The 25,233-nt window shown below is 50.0% G+C and overlaps 1 long non-coding RNA gene across 2 annotated transcripts; it reads right to left on the bottom strand.

Annotated features, from left to right (window-relative positions):
• Window positions 1-545: 545 nt before the first annotated feature.
• LOC105536431 lies at window positions 546-21,667 on the bottom strand. 2 transcript variants are annotated; one of them, XR_001005589.1, is made up of 6 exons: window positions 21,168-21,667; window positions 17,903-18,088; window positions 16,256-16,431; window positions 14,917-15,068; window positions 5,039-5,131; window positions 546-1,689 (listed from the first exon to the last, which is right to left on the bottom strand). It is a non-coding gene; the product is annotated as an uncharacterized LOC105536431 (long non-coding RNA). The 2 variants fall into 2 exon arrangements; XR_001005588.1 differs by lacking the exon at window positions 17,903-18,088.
• Between the last annotated feature and the right edge of the window lie 3,566 nt (window positions 21,668-25,233).

The following is a 25,233-nucleotide window of genomic DNA, read 5'->3' as shown; positions in this document are numbered from 1 at the left end:
AGATCATGCCATTGCATTCCAGCCTAGGTGACAGGGTGAGACTCCGTCTAAAACAAAGAAACAAACAAAAACAGAAACAAAAAAAACTGGCTCACCTTGTTTTCAAGTGTTGACATAAACTAACAGTCAAAAGTATCACTCAATCTTTTATAAAACAAGTGAAATCAGTCTGTGCCCCTCCAAGGAACCATGTGACAGTATGTTCAGTTGAGCACAAGTTCCTTGCAGGAACAGTTGCTGGCAGAAGGGCTGTGTCTACAGCCCATGGGGAACCAAGAACAATTTTCCCATTCAGTAGGGAGCATCCCTCAGCCTTGATCTTCAACATTTCTTCTCTTCCCTAATCTGTTCTCTCATTTCATTTCTTGGCTCACAGAATTTCATTCTTGACTTAATGGGTTTCATTTTTAATGTCTGTCTGGCTGTAACCTACTTTGAATTCTTTATGAAGTAGGCAAGATCTGCATAGCAAATTAATTTTTCAGGACCCACTTCTTATCGTCACAGAATTATGAATGGGAAATAATAGATGAAAAACACAGACATGATCAACTGAACATAGTATTTATTAAGGTCAGGATGCATGAATAGACTCTTCTCAACAGAAAGATAATTCAACAGCAATCAATTTATAGAATTTAGTGCAGTACTACATTTCAGCAAAATGCAACTGAGAACATCAGATAAATTATAGTAATTTGTTTTTTAAAATCCATTAAACTATCTCTTACCTCTGCAATAACGTATCGTACATGCAGTTAAAGAAGTTAGTAGGGAAAAACATGATCTTCCTTCCCCATTCTCTGCCCATCCATCTTCCAGGAAACCACAGGCTGCTGCTGCCCAGACTTGGCATAAGACTTCGAGGCTGCTGCTTTTCCCCCTACATCATAACCGATTTCAAATGGTGCTAGACAAAAACAGACTCTGAACACCAGGAGAAATCGGTCAGCCTGTGTAAGAGATGGGCCAGTGGTGCTCCCAGGGTCTGCACCTCGACAGTCCAGGTGGCAAGTCTGATTTCGGGTGCCCCGCAACTGACGGGGAATACTCCAGGGCATCCTCTAAGAGCAGACTGACGGTGCTGATGTGGACAAAATGGTCCTCCAGGTGTACTGCCCTCTCCCCTGCCCCATGACAACCGATACCCAATACATTGTTATCCAACAGAGTATGACAACTGCCACACTCAAAGGCCCTACCAACACATTCATGCTGGTAACGGCTGCTAGGAGTCAACAGAAATAGCATCACAACCTCTGCCCCTGCTCAAGCCACTGTGTTTATTTTAAACACAACCCCCTTCCCTACTGTCACTTCTCCCAAAACCCAACAAACTCAAGAGTGTATTTTGCTCTTCAAGTTCTTCCCTGGACTTCTCGAACAGACTCAAGTGGCAGGAGGAGAGGAGCCAGTCCCATGAGCAGCAGTTCCTCTGCAGTCCACCCTTGGCTGTGCTGCAATTCTTACTCCTAAAACACTGATTTCAAATGGTGCTAGATACAAAGATGGAAAAATCTAAGCCACCATGTGAAACCAGCTTCCAGAAGAAGAGGATCTCAATGAAGAAAGAAGGGAGATTCAATCGGAAGACCCAGCCTCTGCCCTGAGGAGAAATGTCTTCTTGCAGTTCTACTTGTGATATGACACAGTGCTCCATGGGAAAGGCACAAAGGAGGTTACACAGTGCTGCGCAAAGCAACATGAAAGTCACAGCTGATGCTTCAAATAGATGAGAGCAATACAAAACTCATTAATTCTAGGTTAATTCTACTTAACTTCATATCAGTCACCATAAGTTATTATATATGATGAAATAGCCAAAATTATCATTAAAATACATTAATACTTACATTCATACTGCCCTGCATTTGTATAGTATTTCACAGTATACAAAGTGTTTCCAGATATATTCTCTTACTTCATCAGGACACAAGCACCTTATCTGCCTGTGGAGTGAAGCTCCAGCTGCTACACAAAGGTGAGTTTTCACCTGGGCCAGGGCAACTCTTCTATGTCTCTTATTTGAGAAGAGCATGCGTTCCTCCTTCCCACCTCTTACGTAAGTATCAGAACATTCAAATATGACCCCGTTAATCTGCAATCTTATTTAACCTCTGATGTGACTTAAACTGGTACCCTATAATTGTATTAAGCAGATAATCCTCTAACATAAGAATTGAGTTTTATTTTCAAAATCTGCTTGAAAGTAAGATTTGCACACTGTATTCCAAATTAGATTTCCCATCTCCTTACGGCATCATCTTTTTTGGTTGTCTGAAGCTAAGAAAATACGTGTATTTCCTCTGATACCATAACCAAGAGAAAAGAGACAGGGTAGAAACTGTGTATTTTAGGTTCCCTACCAATTATTCCGGCCTCCAGATACAGGCTTATAATTTTTATGGTTCCTGGCACTAACAGTATGTGTTGCTAGAAGGAGAAGTAAGAAATAGAATTTGAACATCAAAAGTTGTGATATTTAATTCTCACAACAGTCGTATGGGGCAGATATTATCCCAATTTTTGCAGAAGAAATTCATCCTTAATGAGGCTAAATAACTTGTCTGCAGTCACACAACCAATAAATGCAGATCCCAGGTCTAACTCCAAAGACTGCGTTTCCGCCCTTGTACCCACTGCAGCCTGCTCCATAACTTGACTATCATCTCATTTTGTTCTTGAACTTCATTAAGAACAAAACAGGGTGGGTGGGGCAGGAAATTCCTAGGTGATACTTCTGCACTGATTGGGATCATACTGACTACATAACACGTTATACTTAGGTGGAGACAGGAGCACGATCTGGGTTCTGCGAAGGCTGGGTGGTCTGGGGCAGCTTGCTTTGTTCTCCTGCTCCTCTAGCTCCTCTGCTGTCTTTCCCCAGCATGGCTGTGGCTGTGGGAAAGACGCCAAAGATGAACCTGCAACAAGCGATTCTGTCACCAGCGCTAGGCTCTACGGCCCATGGTGGGACTTGCCAGCCTCAGTCACAGGTGGGAGAGCAGGGGCAGATATGCACACAAGGGCTCTCACTGATGACAACTGCAGCCAACACCTGGGACTTGTTAACCAGGTAACAGCCTGGTTGTAAGGTCAGGAGTCAGTGTTTAAGGACAGTTATTACTGGGAGTCCAAATCCTGTAAAATGAGGGGATTTGATGAGATTCTCACTTTTCCGCTTTTCATTTTAGCCACTCTTCCTTATCAACTTCTAGTTACCAGTATCCACAAACCCCCTCCTATAAGCCCTCACACAGGTGTTCCGCGGTGATCAGAAAGCACCTCCCTCCATCGCAAGGCCCTGCTTAAGTTGTTGTCTCTTCTGGAATACTCTCCTTCACCCTCCCTTGGCTACCACCCCTCAGCCCCGCCTCCACCCCCCACCACTCCAGGGAACTTCAGTCATCCTCCCCTCAGCTCAGGAAAGCCTCCCTGAGTCTAGCCCAGCTTGCTAGAAGGTTAAGTGGTCCTCGCCAGCCTCAAGTTCTTTCCTTCAGTAGCCACTTATCTCACTTGGTCATCAGTGTGATTATTTAACGTCTCTCCTGCTACCCGTAAGGGACCATTCGGAGTCCAGCAGAGGGGCTGTGCATAGCAGGGGGCCACTGCCACTGAGGGAATTAACAGAAGCCAGAGTCTGGGTCCCCACTCCTGGATTCTAAAATTTAACTCTTAACTCTCTGGAAGAAGAGATAAGAAGTCATTAACAATGCATCACTTTAATTAAACACTCTAAAAGAAGTGGAGAAAAAATCACGTTAGTATTGAAATCCTCTGCCTTTCCAATTCCACTGGTTAAAAAGGGTCCTTCAGGTCTCAGCCCTCCCAACAGAACCAGTTTTCTCCTCTCAGAGTTAGCTGAGCAATGACTCTTCGCTGAAGCAAGCTGGTGGCTGTTCCCTGCTAGGAAGCAGCCAGTTAGTTTGACAAGGGCTGGAAGGGGCTTGCTCTCCTTGGTACCATGCCTGAAGGCCACCTAGACCTGTAAGGCGGCAGCCCGTGAAAACCCCGGCCTGCTGCCATCCAAGGAGGGTGACGGGTTTTACCCACCTCAGCCTAATGACTCCAAACAAACTGGCCGAGGGTGAAAGGGCTGGCATGGCTGTCTGGGGAGGAAAACCACCCACCCAGAAGGGTGGGTATGTCAGTCTTGTGAGTGCTGCCATGCAGGGAAAAGGTGTGGGAGCTATACTCCAGCCTGGTCCATTTCTGTCCCCACATTCTACCTGGAGGTTTCTCCACCTCACACCAGGGCATTCATCTGCCTGGGCACACAGAGAATCAGAACACAATGGTTTTAATACCTGCTTGGCCCCAACTCTGAGAACAGGGACCTGCCACTTGCCCTGAATGGGCTTCAGTGTCTTCACATGTAAAGAGAGGAGGCTGAGGTAGGCTGCTCAGAGGGCTCAGGCAGGAAACCTGAGACAGAGAAGTGGTAACAGCAGGCAGCAGAAATACAGTGTCCTGGAGTGGCCGTACTTTGTCTAAATGCATGCAAAATCAGATACATTAAAATAACCCTAGCCAGGTGTGATGGCACACACCTGTAGTCCCAGCTACTCAGGAGGCTGAGGCATGAGAACTGCTTGAGCCTGGCAGGCAGAGGTTGCAGCAAGCTGATACTGTGCCACTGTACTCCAGCCTGGGCTACAGAGTGAAACCCTGTCTCAAACCAAAACCAAAACCAAAACCAAAACCCGTGCAGGCCAAACACATCTGAGGGTTAAATACAATCTATAGGCTGTTGGTTAAAAACAGTTTGGAGATGCAAAGACAGCTTCTGCTTCATTCTGTAAATGATGCTTTGTCTTTAAAGCCTAGCATGGTACGTAAAAAATAACACTGGAGGAAAATGGGAAGGTGAAGGAATTCTCGTTTCTGAAATCTACAAGCAAACCCACTGAACAAACAGACACTGGCCCCCAGTTGCCTAACCCTGCTTGCTTGTGCTGCGCTACCACACTGTGTGCAAATCCAGAACGTGGGAAGGTTCTGCCAAGGCAGCGCTGGGTGCTGAGTCACAGCTACTTACGTGACTGATGTGTGTTCCAGCCAGATGGGGGGAGCCGGAAGCCAAGCCCAGATGGCCATCTTCTTTCCTCTGGGAATGCTGATTTCAGGGCTCCTGGCAGTAAGGAAGAGCTCATCTTGGTGAGAGAGGGGCCTGGGGAAGGCTCTTTTGTAAAAGGGGAATGTCTTGCCCTCAAGAGACAGTCCCAGGCCATTGCATGTATAAACTGAAAGGGCAGCCCAGCTTCCTGTCATTCTAGGCAGCAGCCTGGACATTTTGTCTTTAGCTGCCGGGGTGGCGGCTGTGAATCAGAGGGAAGGGTGATAAAAGGAAGGGTAAACACATGAGGGGCCAAGGGTGGGCAAGAGGGAGCATGGAGTTACTGGCTGGCCCAAAGTCCCCAGAAACCTCCATTAGGCTCTTCCTTTCTGGCAGGGTGGCCTTCAAAGGAGGACTCAGAACCCAGGGACCACTGCATTTCTCAGGCCCTGAGCCCCAGTGTGGGAATCACATCCTCCAAACCCACAGTGCCCCTCAAACTGCTACTCAGGTAACAACGCAAGAATTACAGCCTTCCAAGCCTATGGTGGACCCAGTATCAGTTTTTCTGGTTTCCCCTAGGTCAGAGGTATGGAGGTCTATGTTCCTAGGCAGCTGCACTCCTAAAAGTTCAGTTTTCCGTCCATCCCTTAACACTACTGACAAAAAGCCTAGACTCAGTCCAGGCACAGGGCCCCTGGTCGGGATTGCTGGCTGGATAGGAGGATGCACCAAGGTTACCCTGCCCCTGGGATAAGCTGGGGGGACAGCAAAAGACAGTGGAGGGCAAAGGGGAGGAGGAGGAGTGGAATGAAGACTGGGGCTCGGGTGTCTCCACATCCCCCCAGTAGAAGGGCTCAGCTCTGGCACAGAAGGATAGGCATGGCCCTGAACTGCTTTCAAGGAAGCTAGTGCTTTCCGCGAGAGGAAAAATGAGCATACCAATGGTCTATTACACAAACACAATGGCCACCACAGAGTTCTCGGGTCCAAACCAATGCAGATCCAAAGGCAAACCAACGCTGCTCCCTGGTCATTCCTAAGTTATCTGCTTGACTCAGTGAAGATGGACTCAAAAGTGAAACCACAGTCTCAGGTGAAATCTAACTCTGGAGGTAGGGAAGGAGACGCCCCAAAGCCCAGCTTCCGCACCTCCCCAAGGCAGAGCTGGTGACCTCCTCCTTCAGCCACCAAGAAGAAGTAACTAACAGACGCAGTATCCTACCAGGCACCACATTCACAAGACGGCATGGCTGCTCTCGCTGGGAGAAGCACGTTCCTGTTCCCAAGAGCTCCTCCAGAGGCATGCCCCAGCCTCTGCAGCACAGCCTCTGCTTCTCCCTGGAGGGAGAGCACAGCATCTCAAAGGAGAGAGCATTTCAACAAGTCAAACACCTTCCCCAGAGCAGAGCACAGCCCGAGGGGGGCACCAGGAAACCCAGGGTGCTTCCTGAACTAACCTCTGGCTGGCAGTTCTCCCCAGTACCTGGGCACACACCTGGTCCACACACATGGACTGGGCACACCCTGTGACATGACGTGGTTCCACTTCCCTAATAGAAGGGAAGGAGGCTGGGCCAGACAGAGGGTAGGTTGGAGTCCAAAGCCAACTGCGAGCCCACTTTCTCTCCTTCTCCTTTGGCTGGCCCAGCTGGTAGCTGCACCTATGGTGCTATTCCAGCCTCATTCTGCTATCAGGACCTCTGTCTGCCAGGCTCAAGAATAGTGAGTAGCAGAAGGGAGGAGGAGGAAAGAGGAGAAAGGAGGGAGGAGAGAGGAGGAAGGAGGGTAAGAGGGAGGGAGGGGCTCGGGAGAAGAGGTGGAGGAGGAAGTTTCACAGTCTAGTGCATTCCCATCAGATCAGAGAGAGGGGAACATGTGCAACTTCCCTTTTCAAGCGTTTCTCTGCCCCCCCTTTTGTTTCGGTTCCTTCCCCTCTGGCCTGGGGATGGTGCGGCTAGTGGGCTATGCAGGGGCAGGCGCCCAGGTACCCAGCCAACTGGGCTCTCGCCCGACTCCATCTCAGGCCTGGCACGCTCCCTCGGGCCGTTACCCAGCATGCCCTTCTCCTTGTCAGGGAGGCCGCGCCCTCTTGTTTTCAAAGTTTTATAACAGTATTGTTTGTTGTCCAGCAGATTAAATTCTTTGGAGGCTGGGGAGTGGGGGGAGGGTGAGTGACAGAGAGGAGGGAAAAGAGAGAAGGAGAGAAAATACAAATCACTTCTATTAGGCCCAAAAGATTAAATGAGTTCGCTTAACACAAAGTCCACCTGTCTTGAGAGAGGCTAGTGGCCAGGAGCCTGCATTCCCTTCTTCTCTGTCTGGGCTTGTCATCTCTGGCCCCCTAGCAGGGTACGTACAGTCTCAAACTTCCAACACCACTCCTCGGGTCAAGGTGAAAAGCAGTACCAGCTAATAAGATTGGAAGATGCATGTGTGAGCACCACCCACCAAGCAGGACACATGACGTGGGGTCGAGCAGGTCCCTGCAAGGACACCCTTGACTCTCATCTCAGGCATCCGGCCGAAACAGTACAGGGCTACGGGGGAAGGGCGTCTGCAGGCAGCTGCCGGAGCCCTTGTCTCAGAGATGGCTGGTGCCTGCTGTAAGCCAGTGGTTTGTTTACATTTGAAATCAAAGTCACACATTCATTGATGCCAATGACACTGGAAGAACTGTACCCCAAGGAAATAACACAACTGCATGCATAAATAAATACTCATGTAGACCTAAGGAATAAGAAAGAGTGGGAAATAGGAACGAAGAGAGACAAAAAGTCAATATATAATAAGCATGATCTTACAGACAGGGCTCATTTCACCATCCTCAGCCTTTCAGGACTTTTGATGCTAAATCTGTAGGTGGTGATGACACAAAAGAATATATGATTTTCCACATTTAATACAACTCTCATTTAGCCACTAACTGATTTATTTCAGACTCTGGGTTACCTCTAAATAGTAGGCCCATTTGAACACATCCCTGTGTCTTTAGTATAGCATGCAACGTGGCTCCCAGAGTTGTGGGCCTGCCCTGGGATGTTCCTCTCCCACCTCCTACCTTCTTCCCAGCAAACTATGTCTGGCCCTGCGTCCTCTACATGGCCCTCCTCCCTCCGCATCATAGGATTAGAGCAGCTCAGGGCTCTTTCCTGGAAAAGATGAGGGACAACATGACTTTCTCTTTTTTTATATGCAAGTAACACCAGTTCCTTAAGATCAGTGCCAGAAGTTCTCTCTGCAAAGAGAAACAAGGTCAAAGTTCCAGGCTGGATGCCTACACTGGTGTACCCTGCCCATGTATCCCCTCAATTCCATCCAGCTTGGGCCTGTCTTGAAGGCAGATGGGAAAGATGGAGAGAAATGCCTGCTCTAGATCCTGGCACCCAGACCTCATGCTGTTCCAGGGACCATCTCAAAGTGCCACAGACTCTGGACTGGGAGGATCCTGTGGAGGACACCCAGTCTCCTACCTCAAATAAAGAAGCTTCATCTTTCCTCAGGAACCCTCAGCAGAGGTGATGCACAGTTCTCTCAGAAGTCTAGCCCAAATCACTCTCCTTGCTGAAATTCTGCCCATTCTCTTTTCCATCCTTCAAGTGAACAGAATGAACTGGGTCCAACATGGGTCCAACATGACAAATCTTCACACATGAAGCTACAGAAGGCTTTATCCACTAAAACAATTCCGCTGTGGATTCCCCATCACAGGGTTTCTGTATGAGCCAAGGATGTATTCCGGAAATACAAAAGGACGGACATTCAGAGACACATATGCATGCTGCCCTGTCCAGCCTCAATCGCCCTAAAGGAATATCCCCAGAAAAAGTCTAAACCATCGTGGCTAAATCAGCTGTAAATAAAGATAAACCATTATTTCCCCCTTCATACAAATTCCAGGTCTATTTAAACAAAGGTCACTCAGAGGGCTAACTGGCCAAGCAGTCCTGCTGTCCAATACTCTGCCTTAGCAGCCCTTATAAAGACTGGGGGGTTATGCTCTGCCTTTAAGGAAAACTGACACCCATGAGTTCTCTTACCCACCTTTCTCTCTGTGGGTAAGCCCTACTTTTTCAAGTCAATCATGAAGGCGACACTCAGAGCTGAAGCCAGTCTTTGTAGTCCCTTACTTTACATTGTACATTAGCCAAGGCTTCCAGCAGCTGCTGTACATTAGCCAGCAAACAGGTAGCATACACACAACATGCATGCTGGGCAAGGCTCAGGGCATCTCTTACAAATGTGTTGAAAAAATCTCAAAGACCCCACACTGGGCCTCATCTCTAAGTGAGCTGCACTCAGCAGATGCATGCCTGTGTGCATAGGCATGAGGTGCCATACAGATGTGTCACAGTGGTTTGATGCATCACATATTCCAGAAGCTTCCAAATACAGGAAACCTCTCCAAGAACACATGGTGAGTGGCTGACTTCCCAGCCAAGAAGTGCAAGCCAGTTCTCACAAGAGCTCCAAGAAGTCTGAAGAATCAGAGAGTTGGAGGACCTGGACATGCTGAGGTTTCATTTCCCATTCAACATATAGAAAAGGAATTTCTAGGCCCTCTAAGGCCTTCAGAAATTAAGGAAACTGCCAAAGACTCCACTCCCCTACTCCTGTCGCTGACCCACTAGTCAGAACCCCAAGAAAATGACAGCTGAAGTCAGAGGACCTGAATGGGAGACCCGCGAGAAGCAGCTACAAGCAGTTAGATCTTGGCAGGATGGACTCTCTGGCTGAGTTTTACCAACGACAAGGATAAGACCACCTACCCTCTCAGGGCTGTGTGAGGACCAAATGAGCCAGCAAGTGTGAAAAGAACTATGAGCTGACATGATGGTTATTACTCAATTCCTCTCTTGCCTGAGTCCTAGCCCAGATCGCTGTTTGCTATTCCATACTGGCAGTGGGGTGGCACTCAGCTATTATTAATCCCAGGTAAACATCCCACAAAGCGGCAAGCAGATAGTGTCTTGGAGAAATGTAGCTATTTTAAAACTCTACATTCTGCTTAGCAGATTGCATGATGTGCCCCCTCAGCCCCAGGGGCTCCTACCCACACAGCCTTGCAGAAGTGGTGTATGTCTGGGAGTAACACTGCCGTGGAGAAGCTAGGCCAGAGTCCCAGCCACTCCTAGCCCCAGTCTGGCTGGGCCTGGGACTTTTGGCTTCCCTGCATGTGTTTTATTTTGCTATCTTTTTAAGCGTGACTCAAGACTAAAAAGCAAAAATGGAACCAGTGGCTCCGAGATATTTTTAAATTTTTTTTCATTGTTTTTTTTTTAAATTAAATTTAATTTTTTAGTCGAGGGCCTCAAAACACACGTGAAAAGAGAAGGCTAAATATAAAGGAAAACTTCCTGAAAGCAAGGGGCGCAGACTCTCCCTCAACCCACAGCTGCATTCTCTCTCCAGGGTTTAGGGCCAGACAGGATGGAGCATCTCTCCTAGAGCAGGAGAGCAAGCCCCCCAGCAGCTCCCACATAACCCCATCTCCAACAAGCCTCCCAGGAGAAGCCCGTAGCCATGTCCCCTGCCACCCGGTGGATCCTCATCAACACCTTCGCGAAACCTCCAGCCCTCTGCTTCCACTTCTGGGAGGTTCTTTAAAATCTACCTCCTCCCACCCACCCACCCTAATTCTAACCGTACCTCTTCAGCTGCTTTGAGACAGGTCATCAAGATCCCTCCCCTTCTCTTGTGGAAACCTGGGCCTAGTTTTCCTCATCTTGAATTACTGGCTAAGGAAGATCTCCATGAACATTCAGGGAGGCCCCAGGATAAAGCTGGAACCTCCAAAGAGATTCTGATTCCATCCCCTCATTTCACAGATAATGAAACTGGAGGTGAAAGGACGAAAGTGAGTGAGTTTTTACCAACAAGAGCTAGGACCAGAATCAAGGTCTGCTGACTCCTCAACACAGAGCAATACAAACCCCACTTTCCTGACCCTCCTCCTCCCTGAGCACCCCCAACTACACTACCTCATCTCTGTGCAACTTCAGACCTCTGGCAGCAGATGGCAGTGTGTGCAGTCTGATGGGTCAGCTGTCCACGATCAGCCAAGGAGCGAAGAATCACATGGCCTGACTCGCAGGTCCGCTGTCTCTTCCACCAAGTAAACAAGTCCCGAGCCCTGGAGCTACATGCGCTGAACACATGACACATGCCTGCCCTGTCCCCAGCACCACCAACCTGCCTCTGCCTCTCAAGACACAGAGCTCAACCAAGCATCTGGCACAGGTCACTTCTCTATGCCTGGTGCCCATCCCTTCCCTATCCCGAGACCATTAACTCTGGGAACGGCTTGTCCTGGCAGGACAGGCTGAGTTCAGAACCAGTCCCCTGCAGGAACATTTGACCAGTGGCTCGGCAAAGATCTAACCTGCATGTTTCCCTGTGTTGCATGGCAAGTATAGGGCACAGTGGCCAGCCCGAGAAAAGAAGTCAGCTGATGCCTAGGAGGGCATGAGGCGGAAAGCCAACGGCAACCGTGGCAGACAGGAGAGAACCGGTCTGCTGGAGACCAAAGGCTTGACATCTACCCCACCTTGATCCCTGACTCATGACAAGTTCCTGTAAGCTATGGGGACCTTGGATGGATTTCCCTAGGAAAAAAGAGGGGGTCAGTTTGTGCCGGTCCTAACTCCCTGAAGGAAAGCTCAATTGATGTGGCTGCAGGTGGCTGAGCTCCTAAGTCTCTAGATTCCTCTGACCATCATCTGGATTCTCCTCCTTATGTGTGTGGGGGTCCCCCTTTTCATCCCCACACAATCTCCATAGATGTCTATCCTGTACATTTTTGAATTCTTTTTAAAAGTCATTATTAGCTGTGTCTCTCCACACTAGAATGTATGCCCCAGGAAAGCGGAAACTTGACTTTGTTGAGTTCTGCATCTACAGCGCCTGGCACGGCCCCTGGCATATAGCAGAGGCTCCATACACAGCAGCAGACGCCATGTACTGGCCTTACTCAGCTGTGCCTGTCCATGGCTACCAAAGGGCATTTGCGTCTGCCCTGCCTCCCCCAAAAGGAATGTGGCACAACTGTCCCCAGTGACTGGAAAGTTCCTCTGGGTGTCTGCCTTTTCGCTCTAGTTCACATCAGTCCTCTGAGGATCTTAGTTCACAAAAATGTCTGACTTCAGCCCAAAAGAGTAAGGAGAACGTAGAGGCTTTGGAATAAGAAGTGCATGCATTTAAATCTCAATAACCTCACTTACCAAATACATAACCTTGGGTTAAGTCACTTAATCAGTTTCTTTAACTATAAAAGGGAAGTGACCCCTATGTCATATGGTTGTTCTGAGGATGAAATCAGATAAGGAGAGGAGGGTCCTTAAAAAAGGTCAGTTTCCCTTGGACCAAAAACTCTGATGCCCATCTCATAACTTCATGCCTCATTACAGACCCTGATCGGGGCACCATCCTGCCTTCAGTATCAGACACTCAGATGCAAATCCTTCACAGGAGATGTACACATCCATCCTGGGCCACGATAGGCAGCCCTCGCTGAGCACTGGACTTGTCCTCCCACACTCTCCTGGACTTGCTCCTGTGATCTAACCACACATACCACCTTCCCACGTGGCTCTATCTGCCTCCATATCCCCAATCCATCCCCACAGGCTTGACACTACGGCACCGGGCTCTGCACAGGCCATGGGGCCCTGGAGGTGTTCTCTGGCTTTATCAGTCCACGAGCAGTTCTTGGGGAAGGAGCCAGCAAGAAAGCAAACTCAGTCCATGCTTTCCTCACAGTCACTCCAAGTCTCAGAAAAGCAAAGCAAAATGAAGGCCTCCCACAGACAGCCAGCTGGTAGGAAACGGTGGTATCTCTTACATATCTCAGAGGGAGGTAACATGCCCAAAAAAGTGACCAGCACAAGGTACAGATCCTCTCTAAAGCTGTAGCTGCAGCCTTAGGGACACTCGAGCCGGGGGACAGAGCCAAGATATGCATTAAACAATTCACAGAGCTGACCAGACCAGGATTCAATGGAATAGAGAAGGTGCTGACCAATCAGGGCCCCTGGCAGGGCCTCTCCCTCACAACTCCCAGCCAAGCCATACCACCTTGGCTCCAGAGCCACCAGCTCTGTTAACCTCTGCTGGATCCCAGATGGAAAGGCCCCATGCTGCCTCCTGGCTCCCAGACCTCAGAAATTCAAAGGTCAAGAAAAAAGTGCCAGATATGTCGGCCCCTCTCTCAGGGGATACCAACTGTTCTGCTATCCTCATTGGCAACACACAATGCCCCATGTCATGTGTGTAGAACCCAGGCTGGTGAGCAAGGAGGAAAAGAACCAGATGAGGGACAAAAATAGGAAAATCAGCAGGGAAACACCAATCCCAATTCTGGAAACATCAGAGGCCACAGAGATAACTGCATGACCAGGAGCAAAACCAACCTCCCCTTTACTTCCCACCCTGGTTTTCCCAATCTAACCAAGGACAGGGCTATTTGTGGGAGTGGGGGTCACGAAGAGCTATGCCCCGGGACGCACTGCACATGTGAGGGCTGAGACTCCCAAGCACAGCCAGCGGCCAGGGCTGGCCAGACTCTAGCCAATACTTCTTGAGGGACTTGGCTCTCTCCTTTCAGTCTCCCCAGCTGCACCCAAGTCGATATCTCTCCACTCCAACACCCCCTGCCATCCCTCACTGCAGTACTGCTGGAGGGCTGAGAACTGTCAGGGTCCTTGAAGGAAGAGACACCAGATTCTTCCCAACAGCCCTGGATCCCTCAGGCTGCTCACAGCCAACCTAGAGACTCATCTCAAATGGACAGAGGAGAATAAAAAATAACAGGAAGCATAGCAACGGGAGCAGCTTAGGAAGACGAACCCCCCATCCCCACCGAAACATATGAGCAGAGAGAGGCGACCACTGTGTGGCCAGAGGTAGGATCCCATAGGTACCTCCGAAAATTACCCAGCATAATTCCTTTTATCTTTAGAGCCCAGACCAATCTGCTGTTGGCTAATTTCAACTGGCTTTACTGGCCAAGAATGCTGTAGTCATCTACTCGATAGGAGAGAGACTTCCAAGTGATGTGCGGGCACCAAGAGTCTGCTTTGTGAAATGTATCAATGATGCCACTGACCTCCCCAATTCTGCAGGCCATCATCATTTTTCATTTTTAATCACCACTGCTATTATTGTGACCGGCAACAAGTGAGGCAGAAAAAAAGCATTTCTTTGTCAACTTCCTAGAGATGCTTTGCAATGGCTTACTGGACCAGGGTTTTTTTTTTTTTTTTTTTTTTTTTTTTTTTTTTAATGTAAAGGGAAGGAAAGCGTAGAGGAAGAAAATGGCTCATAGAAGGAAACCCCAGAACTGGGGAGAGTCCCAAAGCTCACTGCTCAGCCCAGTCCAAACTCTAGACCACCAACCTAGACTAAGCCCCATCAAGGCAAAATGTATCTAGAGTTAAGACAGGCTATCCACTGAGACTATACAGGGGAGAGAATCCCCAGGCACCAGGAAGGCTCCCAGGATTACAGAGGGGTTAAACCCAGAACCTCTTGCTGGATGCTGGAGCCAAGGAGAGTTTCTATTCAGTTACTGTGGGAGGCCCAAATGCTCTGCCAACTGCCACACCCAGCAACACTACCCAGCTATCTCCCACACGTCCGCACAGCCCGACCACTTCAGCTGCCCATCCTGCCCCCAACCCTGTGCTGGTTACTAACCCCATTCACAGAAAAGCCAGAAGGAGGAGAATGCAAAAAAGAGAACAATTGTTTGGGAGATTCTGAATGGAGACGTCTGAGGATTCCCCAACGGAATAAGAAAATGGTGTTCATGGGAAGGAAGGAGAATGGGGAAGGCTGGAGGGAGCAGCCCACACTGGACTTACCTGGGAGGTAGAGAGTGGTTAAATCCTATTTCCTTGCTGCATCCAGTTTCCAGTAAGCAGCCTGGTGATGATTCACTGACAAGACTGGAGTCATGTGACATCAGTCAGCACTTGTGGTCACAAAACCACAAAAATTGGTGGCTCAACAGCACCTATGAGAGGAAAGAGGGGAATATCCAACCCACCCTGCCCTGAACCAGCCAGCACAACATGCTCACCCACCACCAAAACTCCTCCAGAGGACAGCTGAGCCCTCTCTGCCCAACTGGAGCCAGATCTCCAGAAACCCCAAACAGGGGTAAGGATGAAGAGTAGACACAGATCCAGGATGCCAATCACTGTGTTTGCCCTCATATATCCTAAAGAAAATCAAAGGGAGGAGGAAGTGGTAGAGGAAGGCAGGGAATGCAAGAGGTCCGAAAGAAGGAAGAGAGAGGTCAAAAGACATCCTTGGGCAAAGCATGGCAAACAGGAAACCAGGAAGAGAAAGCGGAGGCTGGTCTTTGATGTAGGGCACAACTGTACCTTCAGCCATGTCACATGCCCCTAGCTTCTCTCCCTCTAAGCTCAATATTCATTGGAGAGCTATCAGCCCCTCCTGGCCCTCATCCCACATCAGCACCTTCATCTAGCATGACCTTTCAATCTATCAGCATCTGAAACACAGGAGGAAAGTAAGCAGCTCTGAACCAGACAGACAGACACAGATACACACATACATACACACACACATACACACACACACACACACACACACACACCCCTTCCCAGAATAAAAGGCCCTTGGAGATGGCTCATGCTCTCTAGGTTCTGGTTCTCTGATAGAAGTGCTCCACTCCCACAGGGGAGGGCAGACATGTCTGATAAGAATTGCTTAGCACAATGCTATATATAGTCTAGGTTCCTACCAGCCTGGAGATGTGGAGCTAGAACTTGGCAGAGAACCATGCTAGGTGCTGGCAAGGACCATCCTCCCGCTGCCAGCCAATGGGGAGCCTCATTTCCCGGCTGGGGGCCGTGAGGGCACACAGGGTCCTTCCAGGCAGCCCATTAACACTCCGCACTGAGGGACACAGGCGGTTGGCTCTGTTTTAGGGAAAATCAACTGCTCCCAAATGTGAGGGGGATGTGTGGGGGCTGAACAGCAAATTCTAGCTTCTCTGCAGCTATCCAGTAGCATGAGAAAATCAATCTAGTCCTCTCTTCTGGAGGACTAAGGGCGGGGTGTGTGGGAGAAGAATGGAGAAGGCATAGCAGGTGGCTGGGCTCAATAAACATCTATCCATTTCTGATGTTCGAAGAAATAAAGGAATGTAAAAGAATGCAGATGAATACTTACTGCAGAGAGCGGGGCTGCCAGGCATCTCCTTTTTTTGTTCCAAATACATGCAAGTGAGCCACTCTATCCGGCAGTATGATGGCTGTCTCCGGCACACTGGCACCATCCTCAGCTGAGCCTGAGTCGCCAAGAGGTTGTCACCCACTCACAGAGCAAGCTGCGCTCTCCTGAGTCCTCTGTGAGGAAGAAGAGAAAGGAAGACAGGTGGGCTCAGCTCAGAGAGCCAACCAGGCAATGAATTGAGCAGATTCCAACCAGAGTCCCATCTGGGGTTAGTATGTGGCTCTGGGTTCATGACCCTCAGCTGCTGTCCACCAGCCAATGAAAGAAGCAAGACAATGTTGGGCAAAATGACATGGGACCTATGTCCTGGGGAAAGGCCAGTGACAGCGGATACAGGATCTGATGAAGGAGGACCTGTTTACCACCTCTTTCAGAAAACGAACCTGAGGGACCATAGAGCTGCCTGAAGCCCGAAATCCAGGCTCTTATCATATACACAGCTTGGGACAAAGAAAATGAGACAGGAAAGGTTCCAACGTCCATATACATAAACAATCTTTTTAGGGTAAGCTGCTCTCTACTCAGGTGCAAAACATGACATGAAAGGGCTGTGTCTGCCTTTGCACTCTGAGTGGAGATGGCTAGTTCCCATTCCCTGCCCGGCTTAACTCTCTCATGTGACCTCCGTCACATCTCCCTGCCCCGCTCTGGCTCCCAAGGCCCAGGAGCCACTCCTACCAGAGATCCCAAATGAGTCACCCTGGGAGGTCCTTGGAGAGAAGAGGAGGTGCTCAGTGGCAAATGTCACTGCTAGCATCATCCATGGGAAAGCATGAGACTGAAAAATAGTACCCAGCGAAAGGAGGGAGGGGACGCGGGCCAGGCTGTCCCTCATCCTCATACACAATTGTTTGCCCCTCTGCCCCATGCTCCCACTGCGGTGGTAGAGGAGAGAAAGAGGAGGACGGCTGGGCCGGCATTCAGTGGCAGTAGAGGTGCATCTTCGCTCTCCGTCGCAAGAAGGCGGGGCGGGGCGGGGCGGGGCGCGGGGATCACGCGCCTATAGCGCAAGGTTGCGGTATCGAGAAAAGCCTAGAACCCACAGCCGCCATGATGACGCAAACAAAATTAAAAGGGTCAAGAACTCAAGGCCCACTGTTTCACCTAAGAAGAAAATGAAGATGATGAAGCGGAGAAGGGAAGCTCTGATTTGGGTCAATATGGAAAGGGGAGGCTGACGGAGGCTGCCCAAGAGCCGGCCTTTAGCTTAGTGACGGCGACGCGGAGCCGCCATCTTGAAACGCCGCCCGGCAGAGGACTCTGAAGACGCCACAGCCCCACCACAGCCACTTCTCCGGGGGTATAGGTGCGCCCGCATTCACTGATGTCGGCCTGGCCCACCCCAACCCCAAGAAGCGAATAGCCCTTCATTCAAGGCAATGACCACCAAGACCATCACAAACAGAACTACGGTGAAAAATCCCAGAGGACTTTCTGGGCCCTAGGACGATGTCTGTCATCTGGGACTAGTGGGAAGAACTCAAAAAGTGACCCTATTTGCCAAGCTCATCTAATAACACACACAGCTATTATTTTCTTTTCAGACTCTAAAATACAAGGGTTCCCAGAGCCCTGCTGAGTTACCTGGTGTCGCCCCCATCCTGATGCCCGGGCAGTGGCCGCCTTCTCTGTCCAGCCCTCCCTGAAAAATGACCCCAGGCTAAGGATCAGCTCAGAGCCCCGAGCTGTTTTTGCAGCTTTCATGTTGACAGAACATCCTGGCCACTCTGCTGAGAGCTCCATCTCCCGGCTCCCGATACACTGAGTCATCTTCCAAAGAGGAAAAAAACAACAAAGCAGCCGTCACCAGGGTCCCCATTGCCGTCGACTGACGACTCACTGGCTGTCGTCACTTTCTGCTCCGCGGACCCCGAATCGGTAACGAGGGGCTTCAGGGTGCCCAGCTCCCCTCCCATGGGACGCAGCATCATCAGGAAGCAGGCAGCCACTGCTGAGATTCAGAAAGGGAAACTAACTGGCATCAAAAGACTCCCGGGAAAGCTCACTGACCCTCCCTCTGCTGTCGCCAGCCCCCACCACTCCATGCCACAGCATGTTCCTGATGCAGAAGTAAAGGGGTATTTACGCTAGGTGGAGGACAGTACCTCCTTGCAGGCTTGAGGTGCGCAATGCCTAGGTTACCTCCTCCGCGCCCCTGCTGTGACACTACTTAGGGCACAGGAGCTCCTGTCTCCCCCATTTCTTCTCTAGCCCTCTGCTACACTCTCATTTTAAGTCCCTGATAAACCACTGGGCAGGGATGGGAACCTATCTGCTGCCAGTATATTAGACATTTCTGTATAACAGTTGTAGTAGCTCCATCTCACTGAACCAGGACATGAAAACTTAAGAGAAATCATATGACTTGTCTAAAGTCACTCAGCTAAGCAGCAGCAGGATCACAATGAAAACCTAGGTCTGTCAAAGTCCAGTGTCTCTGCTCCCTGCTCCCTAATTCTGGAGCTTATTCTGGCTTTGAAGATGCTATATCCCACTCCACCTCTTCCTCCTCTTGCACGAGGAAGGCAACCAGGATAACTGAGTCAGTTAATCCATCAATTTCAGCTACAAGAAAAAAGCCATCATCTTGAGTGAACCTGCCCGCAAAGGAAGAGGAGAAAGTTAATGACAGTGTCAAGGAACAGCTAAGGGACCCAGACCATGGACACAAGACTGAGCAAACTCCCTCAGAGCATTAGGGACTTACAAAATTCCTTAAATAGGCACATTTTGGGGATCTACTTCATAACAGGCATCTTGTAAACACCAAGAATTCAGAGAGGAAAAATGTAAAGGCTTTGGAAGACCAGGGTTCTAGTCATGACCAGACCACTTAGTAGCCATGGGATGCTCCTCACAGGGCTATGGAAAGAAATAAATGAAGTAACTGCAGGGAAAGTGTCTAACATGGTATCGGTCAAACAGAAGGCACCAAATAGGTATTTGTTTTCCTTCTCCTTTCTCTAGACTCCCTCCTGGAGCTCCCAATTTGATAGGTGACATAAGACTTATACACAAAGAATAACAACCCAACAAAAGTACCATAAAAAGGGACAGACTATCTTGAAGTTTGGCCGAAGGGGCAAGGGTGGTTATGAGAACTGCTTCTTGCAAAGGAAATCAGGAGAGGTCCATGGAGAAAGTGAGACTCCCACAGGTGGATGCAGAGGAGAGGAGGCATGGAAAACATCACTGTTGAAAACAGATAGGAAAAGCAAGAAAAGGAAGTTGCCTGGTTTTGTTGGAACCTGTGGTCCACCAAGAGAAACTGAGAGAAGTAAGGCTGTACAGGAAAACCTAAGGCCAGTTACGGATAGCATTGAGCATCACGCTAAAGGGAAGGAATTTTACTCTGGGAATGATGAGAAACCATTTTAAGTTTCTGAGCAAGAAAGACAAGATGGCCGCTGCACGCAGAAGGGCCTGGAGAGAGGGGGAATGGGCAGCGGGGAGCCTCACAAGAGGACTACAGCTGGAACCATGGCACTGGCAGGGGTCATGAAGGAGAAACAGAAGACAAACAGTAAGCAGACAGGACCATCCGAACAGATCCTCAACGCTGCCATGTACCTCACTTCCCTGTCCCCACAGGGAGGCTGCTGGAGACAGAGCCTATTTGGGGAACACAAACCACGGGTCTGACACGTCTGAGATGAGCTGCTGAGCCTCTGCCTCCACTCTCATTCAGACACTCGGCTTTTCCGAACTACTCCAAGCATCAGGCTGATGAGGACATGGGAAACCCACACTCTGGCAAAGCCAGGCCCAGGTGGTGAACCCCTACCCAGATGCCTTCCACCTGAATCCCCACCCAGGACTGTGTCCAAGGGTGGGACTGGGTGGCTCTGCCCCTGGAGCCACCTTCACTGCGGCAGCCACCACTGTGCCCGCCTCTGCTGTGCTTTTGCCCCCCCTTCCCCTCCTCCGTCATAGCCCCCGCCCCCCCGCCCACTCTGCGGAACTGGCACAGCAGGACAGAAAAACCAACGCCACCATGTCGGAGACCAGCAGAAATGGCTCCAAAATGGCAGCTCATCAGAGGAGTCCAGAAAGATCATAAACCCACCCAGGAAAAGGAGGGGAAGCCAGTGACAAGGGGAGTAAACTGTCAAAACTACCTTCCAACCAAGTCCCCCACAATCATCACGTCTTTTCCTTCAGAAACATCCTCTCAAAAATCAGACGGGACATGAGTGAAAGAAGGGTGCCACTCCCTCCACCAGAGAGGCCCTAGGGGTCATAGGTGGTATGGGGCACTCCGAAGGATGTTCTGTAGCCTCTTCCCCAAGATGAGGCTAGAAAACCACCACTTTTGTCCTCAAGCTTAGCTCCTGCCAGTAACTAGACAAGAGTTAGCCCTCCCAGGGATTGGAGACCTTCACTGCTCCCCAGTCAGACCCTCCCCAGCTCTATGGGCCCTGGGGAGCAAGAAGGTAGGGTTGCAAGGAAGGGCCGAGAAGGCGCGTGCCATGCCCTCAGTTATGTAATAAGAAGGGCGGTGCTCGTCCTAGGCCAGAGACCCAGGGCGCACTGCGCTTCCAGATGCGCAGTCACGGGTGGGGGCCACTGCGCATGGCGCAGGTCTTGGTAAACCCCCTCCCCACAAATGTGAGACCTGCGACAAAGACAGGTTAGAGAGCCGGGACCCTGATTTTTCGAGGCCTCCCTCCCCCAACCAAAGGCGAACAGCCTGCTGCCCTAGTTTTATTCTGATTCTCCTCATTCCCTAGACTGACAAACCTTTCTAACCCGGGGCCTCCAAACCTCCCGTCTCCCGCTGACTTTTCTGGAAATCCCACCAAATACGCAGTTTCCAAGCAGTTTCCTGGGGTCAGTCCCCCATCCTCACCTTTCCAAGCACCACGTAGCAGTAGCTTCCAGAAGGCAGATCTTTCCCATACTGGGCTCAGCTCACAACTGGCTCTTAAGGGCCTCTGGACAGCCCCGGACGTCAATGCAAATCTGTTGTCCCCAGGGAGTAGCCCAGAGTCAGCAGGAAGCCCAGGGTGGTGGCAGTATCAGCAGCAGCAGCTCTGCCCTACCTTGCCCATGCGTTTCCAGGGGAGCCAAGAATTATTTTGCCGCAACACCGAGGTGTGGCTGATTGGAAAATTCCCTTTTCCAACACCAAACTACAGAATAAATTTTTTTTTCCAATTTGGTCAACCCTCTGCATACCCATCTCCCTAGGATTCTTCCCTCTAAATAAAAAGTTTTGGGAGCCCCGAGCTCTTCCTCCTTATAGTGCGTGAAATTTTAAAAGGCATAGGAAGAGGCTTCAACTGGGCAGTCAAAAGCAGGCATAGACACAGGAGCCTACGCACACCCCTAAAGAGATTTTAGAAAGCTGCTGGGCTTCTCCCCGCTCCCCTTTAAGCAAGTGAAATGCAAATTCAGATTTGATACCCTGCCCTGAGCCAATCAAAAAAAGCTTTTCACCTGCCATTGGCCCACCCACCAATCAGAGGAAGTGTCTGGAGGGAGAGCCCTCCCCTGGCCAATGGAAGGCCAGCTCAGTCACTTAGTTAATGATGCAGCAGTACAGGGAAGGCCATCACATGTGAACTGGAAGGGAGCCAACATGGAGACACAGAGAGCGCAAGGTAAACAACTTTCCAACGCCAAAAGGATGACATTTAATCTCTAAATGCTAGCTTCCCTTCTCAGCTCATCCTTAACCCCTCTCAGCTGGCCACAGGGACCCCAGGAGTCTCACTACCTGTCCCCATAGAGCTCCTAACCAGATGCAACAGTGACTGCGTCACCATTCCCCACTTTTCCCAACTACGCAGTGACAAACCTACCAGCTTTACCCCACTTCTCCCAGCCCACACCCCACCCTGGCCACTCGGCTCCCCACCAGCCTCAGATTCCCAGGGCCAGACCTTCCAATAAGACAACCCCTGGGAAAAAACTGTCCCTCTGTCTTCCTTTTGGCACTTCTCACTCCCCTACCTTCCACACAAGACCTGCACGGACAGACAGATGGACGCTGACACCCAAACAACTTGGAGAACCAGTCTGTCTGTCCACTAGAAGGAAATAGGGTAAAGGCTGGGAGGTCAGGTGGGAAGCAGGGGATGGTTCACTCCTCTCTCCTCTACCCTGGTCAGGCTTGAGCAGCTGACACTAGGGAAAAGAAATTAAAGTGGGAAGAAACCCTCCCTCAGAGAAATAAATAGCAAAAATCGAGAAAGAAGGTGAGAAAGACAGAGCACCCACATACACAGAGACAGCGCCCCTGATCCCAGCAAATACATACGTGGGGGAAGAAGGGGGTTACGCCATCAAGTCCTGAAGCCCGTCGGACCACCCATCGTCGCCTGCGCAGACCCAAATCTCGGTCCCGCCGTAAGGTGCCGCAGTCCCGAATGTTCCAGAATTTGGTCCCATCAAACCTTCCACTGTCGCCCCGCAACCTCTTGCTCCCACCCCTGCCCCCCACCACCACCCCACCTCCTCCCCGCGGGAACCGCCCGTGCCACCTTGCGTGTCATCTCCTTAGCCTAGGCTACCCAGAGGCCTCTGGCCCCGACAGATCTCTGAACGCTCAGCAAGTGAGCTGGCAGAACCTGGTGCCCGGTGTTGCTATGACTTGTTTCTTGATTTCTCTCTCTCTCTCTGCTGCAGCACGGCTGTTGCTAGCAGACCTATCGACGGAGCTTGCTTGCTCGCTCGCTCTCTCACTCTCTCCCTCTCTCTCTCTCTCTCTCTCTGAGCTCTGTGACGCAGATCTAAATTCTCCAGTCTGCTCCTTGTGTTGCAAGAGCAGAACTGCAGCTTTTCCCCTGGAGAGCCGGAGGGCAGTGCCAAGGCTGGTCAAACAAGGCAAAAAAAGTTGGGCCTACACTTTGCTTCCTTGGCCACACTTTTCAGCTCACCCCCTCCCACTCCACCCCTTCTGCACCTCACTGCTCTGGGGCATAGAGGTCCCTGTCCTTGCAGGCTCACTCCTTCCCTGACGCCTTCCCAGGCATAAGACTAGCTTAACTCTTTGAGTGGCAGCCCCCAGCGCCCAGACAGGGCTGCCCCGTACTAAATGTTGCAAAATCTTTTCTTGAGCCATATGGGCTTCTCCAGCCCTGAGAAAAAATGTTCCTCACCCTGACCACTGTCCCATTAACTCTTTGTGCCACAGACAAGTCCAGGATTACAGTCATAGCTGATTTCTGTTGTTTTTTGCCTTTCTGGCCACAAACCAGGACTTTTTTCTCCCTGGAATTTCTTAAGGACAAAAAGCGTAATTAAAACATTGCCTGCCTACCCCACAAATGAGATCCTTCTATCAGGGCAGGAATTTGAAAAACCAAATTGAACTGCAGCCTGAAGAATCCAGAGTAAAACCAGTCTGGATCTCCATCCTTCCTGGGCTCAAAATTTTAGGGCCTAGGTAGATACGTTCAATTACTTTTCAAAAGGTACTTAGGCCATAAAGTCTCAGAGATTCAGGTTTGCTGAGTCATTTGTTCCCAAGAAGATCTGACAACATGAAAAACAGCAAAACAGAGCAATAGCCAAGCCTGGACCTGAAGTGGCCAATGACTGGGTTCTCCTCTCCAGCATGGGTAGTCAAGCAAGATCAGCATCCACTGGATGACCCCCAACCCCTCTAAAATGTTCATGCATGGATGTCCACACTCCTGGAAACTTCCAGGGAAGGGAGGTCCACCAATGCTCTAAAGATCGAGTGGGGTTGTTTTTGGATACTCACAGGTCTCCACTGTGGCAAGCAAAGAGCCCCCAACATTTTCCTGCCCCTCCCCCCAGACCCAAAAATGCTTCCAAGAACAACTGAGATACTAAGCCATTAGACCCTACATACCCAGAGAGACCAAGGGAGTGTCAGGTTCCCACACTGCTACATCCAAATAATGCAGAAAGGTTCCTGACAACCAGTTGTATCATATGAGCCTAGACTTGACCAGAAGTGAGTGATATATTCAGGTCCTGGGTCAGGTGACTCATGAAGTCTATGACATCAAGAACCTTGCCACTTCCAGGAAGATGAATGAGAATGTGAGGCCAGGCAGCCACCTTATCTCATATCTGCTTCCCAGGCAGCCTTCTTCAAGCAACTACTCTGGGCCAAAGTTTCATCTGGCAGAAAGAAGGACCACTTGGAAGACAAGCATGGCACTACACAATTTTAAAAGAAGACCAGAGTATCTGTGCCAGGCTCCCAGCAGGGGGAAAAGTGCTTCAAATTCACACCTTCTGGGATCCAAGGTTGAGCATGCCAATAAAGAAGTTACCTACTGGTCTGACGACCAAAGGAAGGTGGCCTTGATGACACTAAAGCAAGTCCCCCAGAATGGCCCTCTGGTTACTTAAATCCCATTTGCCGTAGTTTCCTTCTCCATGGAAGAAAAACATGCCTAAGTTCATGTCAGGACATTCCTGATTTATCCAAGAGCCCAGGATCAAATAAACAAAGGGCTCTGAGCTCTGCCAGGGAGCCTCCTCCTTCAGGAGGGAGAACTAGAGGGAAGTAGGCTTGGTACAGAGCTGGCCCATCACCCCATGAACTTGGTGAGTGACGTGGCTGCTCACTGCCATGGCGATGGGGATGTTACGGGTGGGTGGAAGTGAGAGAAGAGGCAAATAAGTCATGAGAGACGAAGTGAAAGCGAGGCAGGGTCAGAGGAGGAACCTACAAAGCCACAGAATTTGTAGAGAGGCCGACTGTAGTCTATGACCGCAGCAAAACTAAGCTGAGTCCTTGCAAAGATAAGTCCCCATCTCAGGGGTGCGGCGTGGACCAACTATGACTCGCAAAAAACTATGACAACACTACATTCAGCAAGGCTTTGTTTCGTTTCATTTCCCCTCTAAATCTTTTCCTTCCCATGACCCCGTTGATACAGCTTTGATGACTGGAAGAACACTAGGGTTTTTGGTTTCGCTCCGGTTTGAAT

Source organism: Mandrillus leucophaeus, unplaced genomic scaffold (assembly GCF_000951045.1).
Source record: "Mandrillus leucophaeus isolate KB7577 unplaced genomic scaffold, Mleu.le_1.0 Scaffold159, whole genome shotgun sequence".
NCBI lineage: Eukaryota > Metazoa > Chordata > Mammalia > Primates > Cercopithecidae > Mandrillus > Mandrillus leucophaeus.
This window is presented reverse-complemented; position numbering and strand designations above follow the sequence as displayed.